The sequence below is a fragment of the Pelophylax lessonae genome (assembly GCF_965119305.1).
Source record: "Pelophylax lessonae genome assembly, chromosome: 2".
Lineage (NCBI taxonomy): Eukaryota > Metazoa > Chordata > Amphibia > Anura > Ranidae > Pelophylax > Pelophylax lessonae.
Genome location: NC_138769.1, coordinates 138,141,867 through 138,156,633, shown reverse-complemented (window position 1 = coordinate 138,156,633; position 14,767 = coordinate 138,141,867).

Sequence of the window (14,767 nt, the reverse complement as noted above, 5' to 3'; positions counted from 1 at the left end):
AGACTGTCCTGTCGTACTACATTGTCTTGTTGCATACCTTAAATAAAAAAGGAAAAAAAAAAGAAGAGTAATTCTTACATATGAAAGGAGTAGAGCCCAAAGCAGCAAAAGGCAAAATCTGAATATAACAAATTAATAAAAAGGTCTAGGAGCAATTATAAAAATAACAATACAACATTAATGATAGCAATTGGTACTACTCCAAAGAAACCAGATAAGAGCAGTGGACGCCTCAGTAGGCAAACAGGCGTATCCATCAATCTTGTGGAGAAAGAAGACTATGAAAGAAGGCAAAATAACACCCCACCACACCAGCATGGACTACAGGCAATAACCTGGATGGGGTAAGACAGCTTGCTTCTCTATACCTATGACTTTGATGCTTGTGTAATCACCTGGAGTGGGTTATACCACCAACTTCATCTTGGAGGAATCTTTTGAGTGACTAATGATCTCTTTCTTTGGACATTCCCATTAATTGAAAGGTCCCCTACCAAAGTATCTCCTTCATGGTAGAATTAGTGCTAGGTGACCGGTCAATATTGTGGTTTGAGCCCCGGGACCTATGTATGCAGTGAAGCGAGTGTCTTGTTGAGGGGCCTTGTTGCCCACTTTTATACAAGCCGGGTTCCACACAGCACTTGCAGCATACATTGTAATATCATAGTGTCTGGTCATATATTTAGTGACATTGGTTTTATGAGTGAGAAGGGGAAGCTGTCTGAGCCGAGTGTGGCATTCAAGAGTGTATAACAGTTTTAGAACTTTTTAATAATCAATATATATTCACAACTACCAACATGTCTTATATCTGCTCAATAACTCCTTGGTTTTCTTTGGGAAGTTCCTTCTCTTCCTGATTTAACCGGTTTGTTTTTTGTTATAATTGATCTATCAACTTGGGAACAACCAACCTGCCAGATTTTACATGCGATTATGGCTAACTGCTGGTATAGCCATTAGCAATAATCACTGTTTTCTCCAGGCGGGGACAGCTTACCCTGCCTTCCCCCTCCCTTTGCTGGGAGAATACAATTGCTCGGCAGGAGGGATTCCCCTAAAAAAACTTTCCGTATTGATGGAGAAATCCGTGGTTGCAGGAAAGAAATTCGCTCCATGTATGGCCTGCTTTATTAAAGCGGAGTTCCACCCAAAAGTGGAATTTCCGCTTTAAATCTGGGATGGGTGAGGCGTGATGGCGCTGCCCGATTATATATAAATAGTAAAGAATAGTAAAAAATAGTAAAAAAGTGAAAAAAAAAAAAAGGAAAGAAGTTGGTCCACTGATCACAGTTTAAAGTGCTAATGTGCTAGTTTGAATGCTGGCATGCAGTCACACAATATGAAGCACGAATGTGCAAAAAAGTTTTTTTAGAAAGTAAAATTTGAAGAGTCCTCTCCCCAAATTGGTGCTAAAAAGTGGTGTATGCAGTAAATATTAGAGTGAAATAAAAATTATGTGCCAGTGTGAGGGTGATGTGGGTGTAGTAAAAAATTAGAAGTACTTATATGTTCTGGTCAGAAATGTGTTCATAGAAAAAAGATGGGTAAAGAAGATGGTAAAAGGTGTAGTAATAAATAAATCAATATACAAAAATAACTGTGTGTCAATACAAAGAGATTGAAATAATACTAGTGATCACACGATTGAACCAGTACAATAAATAAATAAATAGTCCATATGGTGCTAAAATACAAAGAATTGTGAAAGTCCACCAAAAAGTGACAAACTGTCTTTAAAGGTGCTGGAAAAGTGAAAAAATAATAATTTTAGTCTAATGGTGATCCTCCAGGTGGTCTGCGTGCTGGGTGGTAGGTGAGACAAACCAGTGCACCCCTCCAATTGCTCCCGCACTCACCAGAAATATAATTGGGCAGTCGCCATCACGCCTCACCCATCCCACATTTATTGATATAGCCTTTGGACTATATTTTGAGGTGGGCTGCACCCTTCCTTCCGCTTTAAATAGTCCTAACCCCCTGACATGCCACATTTGGCATGTCATTTTTGGGGGGGGAGCGGGTACCTAGTTTTGACAGGTACCCGATCCCACTTCCGCTCGGAGCGCCGCGGCGCCCTGAGCGGAAGTTCTCCTCTCTCCCTCCCTCCCTGCAATCTTCTGGGACATGTCAGAGGTCCCAGAAGATTGCCGGCCAATCACGACGCGTAGCGCAACTCGCGCATGCGCAGTGCGTACCCAGCTGTGAAGCCGAGAACTGTCACAGCCGGGTGCCCACATCAGTGATGCTGGCGCCGCAGAGCAGAGAGGGAGAAGACGGCGCATCGCTGGACCGTGGGACAGGTGAGTGTGCGGTTAGGCTGGAACTCTGCTTTAACTTCAAAAACTTCAGCTTGTGTCTGTTCCAATGCATCTTTTAATGAGGAAATACTGTACTCAGCCTCAGTGATTCTGTGTGTTTGAGTTTGCAATTCTTGTTTCAGATATAGAATGCATTTATGTATAGCCTTATCATCTACCTTTCTAGTTGTAGCTGTGAGCACCGTGGCCATCTTTGCAGCGATTAAAACATAATCCCCATGCAGGTCCCCTTTTCGAGGTGGTAAAGGAGCAGCTCTGATTCACCTCCATGGAAAGCGGCAGTGCCATGATGTCTGTGGCATGGTCCTCTGCCTGTTTGGGGAGCCAAGGCACTGAGTGAGAGCGGCTGCATTGCTTTAAGAGGAATCTCTCCATAGAGGTGCCCAGGTGTATGGGGAAAAGGCACTGCTGTAAAGGAGTGGGGAGTATGGGAATCTCCTCTTAGCTGCTGTGCCTACATAGGAACCAGAACTGAAGGTGCAGACAGGGTTAACTATGGTAAAAATGACCTCCCCAGCCCTCTCTGGACAGCAAAGAAAAAGTGAAGTTTTTAAGTTTCAGAAAAGTAAAATGTAAGCAGTGATTTTTTTTTTAAAGTTATACTATGTGAATGAGAACATGTAACAAATATAAAGTAGGTGTCATATTATTTTGGCTGCCAAAGTGAAAAAACACTTTAAGTGAAGTAGATACTGATAGCGAGTGACAGTCAGTCCTAAGGTTCTACAGGTTGGCTGTCCTTGGTGTAAAATGATTAGGTTTTCAGCCAGTCAATGATCACATCAAAGTGAATTTTATTGCGTTTGTGTTTGTAAATAAAATTTACAGTGTTGTTGTTTTAGAATGGATTATCCTGATTAATATTTAAAAAGTGTCAAGTTCAAATTGATATGCAAGTCAGTGAGAACAAAGGTGAAGTTCGTATAGATTTTAGAGTCAACATCTAGATTTGTTGGCTGTGCAGCAAAGTGGAACTGTGGGCTCTTACAATTTTAATAAGGAAAAAAAAATAATGCAATAACATTAGCCTGTGTCGCTAGCCTGTGACTTTATAAATATTGCTGTCTAAAATTACATTAACCTACCTGATTTAAAGGATCACTGCATCGCTGCAGAAATCAATAGAGTACATTGTGTAATATAATTATCTTTTTTACAAGCAGGATAACATCCTGTGGCCTCCTGCACTTTATATCCTTCAGCTAGAAAAAAATACAAAAAGTAATCAGACATCAGAAATCACAACTATTTAGTAATGTGCTCTGTACAATTACATTTGTCACACAAGTCAGAATAGATGGATATTCCACACATCCTTACTATTAGGTAGACCTTAGTATGTAGGTACTGCTGACCAGGGACCAGCTTAAAGGGAAATAGCCAGAATTTCCAGTATGCAACATATAAAGAACCCCCAATCATCCAACATATTGAGACTAAATTACTAAAGGAGTTGGGAATCCCCACCCAAAATAAATCCAGTTATCCTATCATGTGAACATTACTGTTTACATATTTGCTGCACATGATTGGATAATTAAAGTAGATAATCACACAATCATGTGAAGTTTCTCAACTCCGTTAGTAAATCAGCCCAAGTGTAGCACTATCCCCAAAGGCTGAATAGGATGGGTCCTCTGTTCCTTGGTTCCACCTCCTCAAGAACCTCAGCCCCTCTGACACAGAGAGTTGAATGTACAAACATAAAATATCACAGGAAATCACTGAAAGTAAAAGTTAGTACTCAATAGTTGTGCTATATCAAAGAAAAACAGACACCAAACCAGGTAGTAAAGGCAAACAACTATTGCCACCCAATACCATTGGTAACTAGGAAAGCATAAACTGGAATAACAGGGTAATAGCACAATTTAAAATGCAAAGTGATTAACAGTAAGGACTAGGGCTAAGATGACATTTGGCGTCCAGATCAGCATAAACAATATCAAGGCCACCTCAAGTGCAGCAGTAAAGTTTAATCAACTGAGTACTGGAACTATACTAACAGAATGCATTTATTGGGGGTGATGCTAGTCCTAGACCAACTAGGTATGCAAGAAAAAGAGGATGGTAGCGGAGGTCGCAGGGGAACAAAGGGGACTTGCAGAATAACTGTAATTATTACAGGAGAGGCAGTCCGTTGAGATGCTCTTCTGCCAGCTGTCGCTGGGGCTCTTTAAGAGCATCAGTGCACTGAACGACAGTCTGAGTTAACATGCATACAGTATAGGTACTCCGCACAGGTGCAAGGTAGATGTGGTTCATATGTGGTAGAGGTTGGGTATAATAGTATAATACGGAATAGAGTTGGTATAGGTGGAGTCTATATTTGGAATAAGTGCAGTATAGAGTGCTGTAAAGGTGTGGCATGGATTGGGTACACTTGGTGTCTTGCCTTCAGTAGCTCAGTCTCTGCTAGTAGTATCAGCCATGGGCAAATATCCCTTCGACCAGTCCCTAGGGTGTTGCAGTGACCTCTTGCTGTAGAAGGGGCCCCTTCAGTCTCTCCCTGAAAAGCCTCTGATCATCAGCAATGGGAAGGGTGAGTGCACGCTCCAGTCTCTCTGCGGCTGTAGTGCAAAGTGCTGTGATGTAGGTGGTGCTGCACTGCTCCAGGTGTCCTCACTCTCAGTCTCAGGCTAGGATCTCTGATATTATGGTTTCTTGCTGTCAGGTGAATATCCAGACAGAGGTGCTCTCTCTCTGACACCCCTCAAAGTGCAAAAAGGAGGAACTTTCCCAGGTACTTTAATAAAAATCATCTCTCTGCATGTCCTACTGTAGAGTACCTATTAGGATCTGTAGTGTATGGTGCTAATTCATCCATTTATATGGCTGCATTCCTAAACTACAACTCCCAGGATACCCAGTGCTCTGCATGCATATCCTTGGGCCTGCTTGGATTTAGCTCTCCTCCTGCTGATTGGAGGAGAAGGGTGCAGCATAACATCTTAGTAGAGAGAGAGAAGAATTAAAGGCAATGTCTCCTTCTCCACATTGCTTCAGCCCAGTACTTGGCTACACAAGGATCTCAGTCTTACAGTAACATTGGTAGAACCTTTTCATGTCCAGCACTGTAGACAGAACACTCCCAGCACCCCTGGGAGATATATAGAGCCTCTACCCCAGCAGGATATTTATAACCTTTTTTCCTAAACAATATATTCAGAACCTCTCCTCTAAAAATATAGATGGGAGCTCATGACCCCTACCTCCTTCAGGATATATAGTGTACAGAACCTATTTAAGCCAACAATATACAGTATATATAGAACCGGCTCACCTCACCCCAGTAGTATGTGAAAAACTATCTCCCCCCAGAAGTATATACAACACCTCCACCCCAAACCCCTAGTAGTATATGGAGTCAACTCCCCTGCAGTACTATGTCCAGAACCTCACTCACCCCACCCCAACAGTGTATGGAGAACAGCATATCTTTGCCTCCAGCAGTATATACAGAATGTCTGTGCCTCCAGCATTATATAAAGAATATTCATGCCCCCAGCAGTGTATGTAGAATGTCTGTGCCTCCAGAATTATATAAAGAATGCCTGAACTCACAGCAGTATCTATAGAATGCCTGTACCCCCAGCAGTGTATATAGAATCTCTTTGCCCTCAGCAGTATCAACAGAATGTATGTACCCCCCCCCATAGTATCAACAGAATGCTGTACCCCGGCAGTATCAACAGAATGCCTGTACCCCCAGCAGTATCAACAGAATGCCTGTACTTCCAGCAGTATCAACAGAATGACTTTCCTGCCAGCAATATGTACAGAATGTTTGTGCCCCCTGCAGTATCAACAGAATCCCTGTACCCCCAGTAGTATCAACAGAATGCCTGTACCCCCAGCAGTATCAACAGAATGCCTGTACCCCAGCAGTATCAACAGAATGCCTGTACCCCAGCAGTATCAACAGAATGCCTGTACTTCCAGCAATATGTACAGAATGCCTGGGCCCCCAGCAGTATCAACATAATGCCTGTAATTCCAGCAATAATTACAGAATGCCTGTACCCCCAGCAGTATATATGGAATGCCAGTACCCTCAGCAGTATATAAATAATGCCTGTACCCCCAGGAGTGTACATAGAATGTCTGTGCCCTCAGCAGTATATACAGAAAGCCTATGCCCCCAGCAGTATATACAGAATACCTGTACCCTCAGCAGTGTACAGTATATAGAATGTCTCTTCTCCCAGAAGTATATATAGAATATATTTTCCCCCAGCAATATATATAGAATGCCTCTGCCCCCTGCAGTATATACAGAATGCCTGCAGCCCCCAGCAGTATGTACAAAATGTCTGTGCCCCCAGCAGTATGTATAGAACGTCTGCGTCCCCAGCAGTGTGTATAGAATGTCTATGGCCCCTGGCAGTATATGCAGAAAGTTTATATTCCCCGGCAGTATATACAGAAAGTCTGTGCTCCTAACAGTATATATCGAATTTCTACACCACAAATATCCAATCTCAATTGAAAATTGAGGTTAAATCGACACATGTAGAACAACATATTATGTAATTAAAAGGTATATCTATTCAGAATGCAGATCTATATTCCTCCTTCACTCCTGTTTGCTGTGTGGAGGCGGTGTTTGCCTTACCTCCAATCAGCTCTCTCTCACTGTAACTGCAGGTCTCCACCCCCTCCTCTGTGCTACTAACAGAGGGAGAAGGTTTTTAACACTTATCTGCCCCTTTGAAGGGGTGTAGGGAAGATAATGCATATAAACGAGTAATACATATGTAGGAGGATTTGTTTTATCTCTGTTTATAATCTGAGGCTATTCACTTCACTGGGTATAGGAGAGGGTTTATAACCATTTTAAAGCGTAACTCCACTTTTGTTGAGAAAAAAACATTCCCCTTTGGGTGATCTACTGTATGTACATTAAAAGGATTTTAACAACCTTTGTTGCAGATTCCTACCTTTTGTTATTCTGAAGAAATCATTGTTTGTTCCTCTGTTCCTCTGTGCTGAGTGTGTCAAATGGAAGTGGTTTCATAACTATCTATCAGCTGTGGCAGATGCAGAGCTCTAATGAGAAAATTTGCTGGGACTGCATCACTTTAGATGTGTTCCTATTGGGAGCATCTCACCAAAAATGACATTTTTAATGCAGGGGATGCCAGACATCTGACTTGCATCTTAAGCAGACTTCTGGGAAAATTGGTGAGCCAATCACACAAGCAGGAAATTACATTTCTGGGGTGTGATTAGTACACATTCTGTGTACAGAACAGCTCCAGGTAGCCATATTGCATTGCAATTTCAGAAAATTACAACAGCTGCAGATTGAAAAGGAAAGTTATCTTTCATAACATTTAATTACAATATAATGTGTTTCACAATTGTATACGCTATGTTGTTTTTTCTTTATTTGCTATTTTTTTCCCATCAAAGTGGAGTTACCCTTTAAGTTTTTCCACTGTGGGATAATATATTTAAAGTATTACAGACTTTTTTTATGGGACTCACAGGTTCCAATGGAGATTTTTAATAATTTCTGAAGCTATGGGGTAACAATTAACTTTTTATACCTCATGTGTTGATTTCAAATTTCACTAAACCCACATTATAAGCAAGGACGATCAGTAAATGGTGTATTACATGCTGTTCATACTCACTGAGTCACTATGGGATTTGTTTTCTGCAAAAAACTTGGTTGATCCTGCTGTTTATATGTAGCCCTTTCTGTTCAAGTCCCCATTTCAGCTAGGGAGTTTGCAGGGCAGTGTTGACAGCTCTGCACATGCTAAGTTTTCAGTAAGTTTCTATGCCAAGCATTTTTTCCCTATCACATGTGAGCAGTCCATGTGACTATAGAGTCACACTTGTAGGTGTATACACAGTGGTAAATGACGGCCCATGCGGCCCACTCCCTCCATGCCTACTAACCAGCTATACACAATGGGGCGGGATATCACATGTAGATTGATGGAGGCTTCACCTCCAGACACAGGCTGGAGGGGTTTTGCACAGTCTGTGCCTGGTAGAAATCCACCCACACTATGTTATTACCAAAAAATAATAAAGATTTAATTTCAAATATACAGTATATTTGTACAACAATTTAACACAGTTTATTATTATGAACTATTTATTTTTTCTCTGTATTCCAATTTTTTATTTTGAACATGTGACCAGAAGCAGAGAACTAAAGGCCCCATCTGTTTATGTTTCCCTGCATACAGGCTGGGAAAGCTCTGGGTGTAACCGCTGCTTATCAATAACTACGAAAAAAGGCACTTATATTTTTGTTATTAAAATTATTTATATTTAATTATATACATATATATATAGAATGCCTGTGCCTCCTGCAGCATATATAGAATGTGTGTGCCTCCCAGCAGTAAATACAGAATGCCTGTGCCCTGTATAGAATGTCTGTACAACCAGAAGTATATATATAGAATGTCTGTACACCCTGCAGTATATATAGAATGTCTGTACACCCAGGAATATATATAAAATGTCTGTACACCCAGCAGTATATTCAGAATGCCTGTGCCCCCTGCAGTATATATTGAATGCCTGTGCACCCAGCAGTATATACAGAATGCCTGTGCCCTGTATAGAATGTCTGTACAACCAGCAGTATATATATAGAATGTCTGTACACCCTGCAGTATATATAGAATTTCTGTAAACCCAGCAGTATATATAGAATGTCTATACCTCCTAGTAATATATATATATATATATATATATATATATATATATAGAATGTCTGTACACCCAGCAGTATATTCAGAATGCATGTGCCCTCTACAGTATATATAGAATGCCTGTACACCCAGCAGCATATATAGAATGCCTGTACACCCAGCAATATATATATAGAATGTCTGTACACACAGCAATATATATATATAGCATGTCTGTACACAAAGCAGTATATACAGAATGCATGTGCCCCCTGCAGAATATATAGAATGTCTGTACACCCAGCAGTATAGAGTATACAGAATGCCTGGGCTTCCCAACAATATATATAGTAGGTGAGGAGGGAAGGAACCACATCTTACATCAGATGCTTTATGTTCACAGGTAAATCTCCCTCTCTTACTGGTTTGGCAACTCTTACTGGCATTCAGGGCCAAATCAACCCCAAAGGGACATCAACCACACAATTTTCCCATCAGAAATAATACAATGATGTCACCTAAGCTCCTTTACACACTGGTACAATATTCTATGAAGTTCTTCTAGCCGAAAGAGGGGTTCATTTGGCACCAATGGCTGTGTGCCAGCAGTCTCCACTAATTGAAGTCTGGCCGAGCTAAACCGCAGGCAGAAAAGGGTGCATTTTCACAAATCCAGGATCTGCCTTGGTTACAATTCATTAGGAGTGAGAAAACAAGGCTATCCTGACTTCTCTTTAACCACTTAAGCCCCGGAAGATTTTACCCCCTTCCTGACCAGGGGGTATTTTGCGATTCGGCACTGCGTGACTTTAACGGACAATTGCGCGGTCGTGCGACGCTGTACCTAAACAAATTTGACGTCCTTTTTTTCCCACAAAAGAGCTTTCTTTTGGTGGTATTTGATCACCTGTGCGATTTTTTGATCACGCGCTATAAACAAAAAAAGAGCGTCAATTTTGCAAAAATAACAATATTTTTCACATTTTTTTATATGAAATTCCCCCCAAAAAAAAGTAAAAATCAAAATTTTTTAAAATTTTCGGCCAATTTGTTTTATGCTATCTATGTTTGGTAAAAAAAAAATCGCAAAAAGCGTATTTTGATTGGTTTGCGCAAAAGTTATCGCGTTTACTAACAAAGGGAAAGATTTTTGTCATTTTTGTTGTTTTTTTTTTTTAACGGGTAATGGCGGCGATCTGCTATTTTTTTTGCGGTACTGCGACATTGGGGCGGACAGATCGGACCCTTGACTGACATTTGTGACACTTTTGGGGTTACCAGTGACATTTCTACAGTAATCAGTGCTATACATATGCACTGTTACTGTAAAAATACACTGGTTGTGAAGGGGTTAACTTTATTTGGGAGGGAGGGGCTGTGTGTATCCCTAGGGGCGTGCTTTCTACTGTGATTGGCTGTGGCTTGAGCTGTAAGGACACTGATCAACGGATCTACATACTAGATCCGTTTGATCAGTGTCTTTACAGCGAGGAGAATGACAGGCAGCTTGTTTACACAAGCTGCCTGACATTCTCCCTCTCCCCCGCCGATCGCAGAGTGACCGGCGGACATCGGGTCCGCTGGTCACACGCGCGGGGGGGTCCGTGACCACGCGGGAGCGGGAGCGCGCCTCCGGGGGCGCGCTCGCTCCCTAGACCCTCACAAGCTAGTGACGTAGCCCTACGTCACTTTGCCTGTGAGGGGCTGACTGCCGACGTAGATCGGCGTTAGGCAGTCGGCAAGTGGTTAATGGGATGATGGATATGTTTTCCAGTAACACTGTTATTTATCAAATATTCTAATAGGTTCTTCTGTTGCAGATAAATACATAATTTTCAAGATTTTTTTCCAGTAGATTTAGAAAACTATTTTGTTCAGCCTACCTCATAGTATAGCTCTTGTCCATGGTGCTGATCTCTGGTACAGGGCAGACACCAATAGGTTTACCACCTCTAGTGGGCATTTGTTTATCAACAATTTCATAGTTTTTTTTTTTTAAGAGAGCATTTTATAAAGGTTATACTTACCTGCTCTGTGCAATGATATTGCACGGAATGGTCCCTTACCTCCACTTCTGGAATCCCCCACCGGCACTCTATGCTCCTCCTTCCTGCAGTTGCCCTGGGAACAAACCATGTGCTCTGGGGGCACCCGTGGTTATGCACTCTTGAGCCAGGCTGTGTGCATCCATAGACACACAGAGTGTGGCTCAGCTGCGCCCAACCCCCCACCTCCCCACTCTCTCCTCACAGGACTCTGAAAGCAGCCAGAGCAATGGTCACCATAGTCAGTACAACGCTGGACTGGTAGGTGTTTAGGGATGGGGGTTAGGTATTGCAAGGTTTTTTTTACTTTAATGCAGACAATGTATAAAGGTAAATTAAATGGATAAGAGTTAAGAATACATACTGGGATATACAGTATACATTTTTTTTCCAAAGTTTAGTGTCACTTAAGGTCTACATTGCTTAGACTGTAAATATAAATCATAATCATTTTTTATAGCTATTAGACAATTTGTTCAAAACAATTTCTCAGATCTTGTTTTGCTATCACTTGTTTCACTGTTTATGAAATATTGATCAGCCGTAGCTTAAAAGATCTGCAAACTTTTGTCAGGTACCTTGTAAGTACTGCCTTTTAGTCCACATCTGTAATATAAATTGTATTGGAAATCTTGAGCAAAATACAAAAAGCCCTACAAGCTGCCTTTATTTCAGATCTTCACTTACTGTATGTCTGCAAAAGGTGTCTGTAGGCAGCCAATAGCATGCAGAAAGTGTAATGTCTTACTGAAAATCAATTTATCTTTTACAGTATTGACTGACATTGTGCTGTTTACACGCCTGAGTGGACATCTGCAGTGTTTCAAGCTGTCTGTTCGATATACTGTATAGACAAGGGGGGTGGGGGGCAAGAAATATGGAGATCCCAATATAGTGAACAATTTATGTAGTGTACTGCAAATATGATATCCAGCTAAGTTGAGATCACAACAGACATTTTAATTAAAAGATAACCATCCATGATTAATATTTAATCCCCAGCCGCCATCGCTTCTCCTTCTCTTCAAACTTTGTAATTAAACCATTCCATAAATGTTACTGTGGAATGTTAGTGTTACCAATGTTTTGTGATGTTATAAGTAATGTAGTATAACTACTATATATGATGGAATAACTATTAAAATGGGCCTATACTAAAAAAGATTTTCTATCAAATGCAAAACATTTAGAAAGGTCAATTGTGTCTAAGCAGTACCTTGAAAAATCTACTTTTTCCCTAAAGTTCCCCTAAAAAAAAAGAGTGGCGCAGTTCCTGACATGTGCCTCATATCCACAGTGTGAGATTATCTAAAGTATATGTTGCCTACTTTTACATCTGATGACTGCTGTTCTCACATGATTTGCATTAAGATTTGGTAATGCTCTTCTGGTAGGGAGAGAAAGTTGTACCTGAGGATCTTTAGTGCAAGGTTCTCCCTATTTCTGATCCATTCATTATGTGCTTCCTCTGCTACACCAACTGCTTCTTCATCAGCATGCCAACCACTGGCAATAGGAGTCTCTGTGTTGTTCTTAAAAGGTTTGTCCTTTAGGTATCGAAAAAAAGATATGGATGTCATGCTTAAATACTGAAAAAACAAGCCAACAAAGGGATCTCCTATATTTCTATTTTGACTGATTCTTGGGCTACCAAAATAGTAATATCCTGACGCATCAACAAACAGCAAGCCTGAACCCATCATTTCTAATCTGGGGCAAACAGATGAAGTGCTTGAGAGCATTTGTGGCTGGTTGGAACTTTGGTGGGTATTTTAATCACAAGCGGTCTTGTTCTACTGGCAAGATTGAAGGTAATATATCACGAGTTCTAATTCATTCATGAGTATGCATACAGATGGAGTTATTCAATTTGGAGTATAATGAGCAAGAAGATAACTTAATACGCAATTTACTACAAATTGCAAAAGCACAGAAATGAGCTGTGAACTTAAATGTACATATTCAAATTTACATCAGAGAAAAAAAATAAAACTTAGAATTTCTGATGTTGACAATAATAATAATAAAAAAGAAAATGCTTCCAATGGAAACTGAGGGGGAAATGATCTTGCAATATCTCAACAGAACTAAGCAAAAGTTCCCTGGGTTTACCGGAGCTGAGTTGCAGTAGTAGGATCATTGTATAGCCTGAGCCTTCATCCATCCACTGCATTTGGCAAGGGTGGGAGAATGTGGACATGGTGAAGACAGTGTGGATGGTGATCCTTCATCCAGTTCCAGGATGTTCCATTCTTTCAAAAGATGGATGCCATACTCTACAGAATTAACAGTGGAGAATTTTCCATCCTTTGTAATTAGAGGTTTGGCTGGATAGGCCCATCTTTATGTGATCTGGTGATTCCTCAGTGGCTTGGTTATAGTAGCCATGTTTCTTCTTTTTTGCATTGTGTGTGCAGATGGGTATGGATAGAAGGATAGGCCTTGAATGCTTGGGGGGGGGGGGCGCGTTTTCGGGGTTTCTTTTGAGCATAAGGAATTTATCCTTGGTTTGGTAAAAATGCACTCAGGAGATGGTAGCTGTTCTGGCAGGTGTCTAAGTTTGGATAATCTATGGATCCTGTCAATAGACAATTCAGTCATAGACGCATCAGGGAACATTTCCTTCACGATGTTGTAGAAATGTGAGTTAAGATCAGGTGGTTTAACCGTTTTCGGTATCCCAGGGATTTTGACATTATTTCTTCTTGATCGATCTTCAAGATCGGTGTCAGGGTCCGGGCTGGTAGCAGGAGCGGAGCAGGGAGTGGATCCGCTGTGTCAGTGAGGGAATGGCATGGACCGTACCGGAGGATCGGTTCTAAGTAGTTACTGGTTTTCACCAGAGCCCGCCGCAAGGCGGGATGGACTTGCTGCAGCGGTAACTACCAGGTCGTGTCCTCCAGTAGTGGCTCAACCTCACTGACTGCTGAGATAGGCGTAGTACAAAAGGAACAGGCAGAGGCGTAGTCAGACGAAGCAAAGGTCAGGGCAGGCAGCACAGGTTCAAAGGCAGTAGTCGTTAGCAAAAGGTTCTGCAACAGGCAAGGGATACACCAACAACGCTTTCACTAGGCAATAAGGCAACAAAGATCCGGCAAGGGCAGGAAGGGGCAGGTCATTTATATATGAAACAGGAAACAGGAAATAGGAAGGGAGGTTTGGGCCAGGCACCAATTACTGGTGCACTGGTCCTTTAAATTTCAAACAGCCGGCGCGCGCGCGCCCTATGGTGCAGGGGCGCGCACACCGGGAACCACGTGAGCGGGGAGCGGAGGAGAGAGCCGGAGTGGGCACAGGTGAGTGGATATGGGACGAACGCCCCGAGCGCTCCGGTCCAGGAGCAGGGACCGGAGCGCTCAGTGTTACAGTACCCCCCTTAGGTCTCCCCCTCTTTTTGGTACCCAGAAACCTGAGGATGAGGTTGCGGTCCAAGATATTCTCCTCTGGCTCCCAGGATCTCTCTTCAGGACCGCAGCCCTCCCAGTCCACCAAAAAATATCTTCTCCCCCTTACCAATTTAGAGGCCAATATCTCCTGAACGGAGAAGACATCCGAGGTACCGGATACAGGCGTGGGAGGAAGATTCTTGGGAGAAAAGCGATTAAAGACCGCAGGCTTGAGGAGGGGGACATGAAAACAGTTGGGAATTTTAAGGGAGGGAGGGAGATGGAGTTGGTAACACACAGGATTGATCCTCTTCTTGACCTTGTAGGGTCCCAAGTAACGAGGACCAAGCTTGTAA